Genomic DNA, 1,725 nt, shown 5'->3' with positions numbered 1-1,725 from the left:
GAAACCCTAATTTTGGAATTTGTCGGGACCCGCATCGAAACTATTTATTAGACTTAAAATATTAATTAATAATCCTTTGCAATTAACTTAACGCAGTACTGGAATTAATGGATTAAGTCCTTAATGGGTTAAGTGTTTTTACTTAACCCTAATCATTATTTTATGTGAAAATCCTAATTTTGTTTGGGCTTGAGTTGGGTCTTCCTTTTTGGGGCTTAGGTGTTTGGGCTCTTGTTGGGCCATCTGAGAACATGTGTATGGACTAGGATATGTGGATGGGCTTTAGGGTAAGGCCCATGTAAGGGGTTGGGCCCAATTTGGAAAATCGGGCCATATATTGGGCCTTGATTGATTATTTGGCTTTTAGGCCTCTAGAGTTTGATTTTAGGCCTTGGTTTTTGACCAAGCTAGGTTAGGGGTAAAATAGTCTCTTTACCCCAAGTATAGAGTTATGTTTATGCATTGGAACCCAATTATTAATTGGGTGTTGTTTTGATGATTGACAGTTTGGGGATCTGCCAGCCAGCAGCCGTAGTTTTATCCGCGAGACTTCAGCAATGTGAGGTGAGTCTCCTCACTGTTTGTATGGGTCCAAGGCACCAATGCCGGCCCATTTGGTTTATGTATAGTAGGAAGACCCAGGGGTTAGCCCTTGACATTATGTATGAAAGACCAGGAGGTGGCTCCTAGCACACTATATGCAAGACCAAAGTCAGAACTCTGGTAAGTAATTGGTTAAGTAGTATAGTTTGTATGCTAGTTGCCTTTGTGATGCTTGCATAGAAGACTAGGAGGTGGTTCTTGGCACTTGTCTGTAAGACCCAGAGGGTTGTCCCCGGCCTGGAAAGTAAGACCACGAGGTGGCTCGTGGCATAATGGTAAGACTATGTGCGACACATAACACTTTTATTGATTATGATATATCTTTGATATGTATGGCTCACGGTTATGTATGGCATGTATGGATCAGTTGATATGTATGGTATTTGGTATCTGGGAAACTCACTAAGCTTCATGCTTACGGTTTTTAGTTTTGGTTTCAGGTACTTCTTCTTCAAAAGGAAAGGAGACGGCATGATCGCAACGCATCACACTATGATTTTTCCGTATTATGAGATCTTTGGGGAATGTACTTTGATATTGTTTTCCTATGACATGTTGTGGTTTTTGAAATTTGGGTTTGATTATGAATTAGATAACACTGTTGATTTTTTTAGAATACCGTTTTTATAATGTACTTAACTAAATATGAAATTTTTGGCTCTGAGTTTTGGGATTTTACAAGTTGGTATCAGAGCCTTGGTTTGAGAGATTCGGGCATACTATCGGGTGTGTCTGAACTCAACTGAGGGTTTGGTGAATTTTTTTATAAAATAGACATTTAATTAAAAGAAAATTTCTAATTAAGAAAGGGGTGTGATGCGTGCAATCGACCGGGCTCAAGTAAGTGGTTCCCAAAGTACCAATACATGTTTATTATGTGATATGATATGACTATGTGAATCGCATGCTAGATTAGGGCTAAGGATCTGCTCAGTATTATATGAGGAGAGGTGCCTTTATATGCCTGATTGTATGAGCTTTAGTATTGCATGCTAGTATGTATATATATGATAAGTGGATATAATGGCTGGATTAGAGTATGTTGGTTAGATTTTTCCATTATCTGAATGCTGCTTGCTTTGTGCTTTATGGGACTCTTAGTGATGTGAATTGACTGCTAAG

Source organism: Lactuca sativa, chromosome 7 (assembly GCF_002870075.4).
Source record: "Lactuca sativa cultivar Salinas chromosome 7, Lsat_Salinas_v11, whole genome shotgun sequence".
Classification (NCBI taxonomy): Eukaryota; Viridiplantae; Streptophyta; class Magnoliopsida; order Asterales; family Asteraceae; genus Lactuca; species Lactuca sativa.
The sequence above is the reverse complement of the archived record's forward strand: the minus strand, read 5'-3'. Positions refer to the sequence as shown.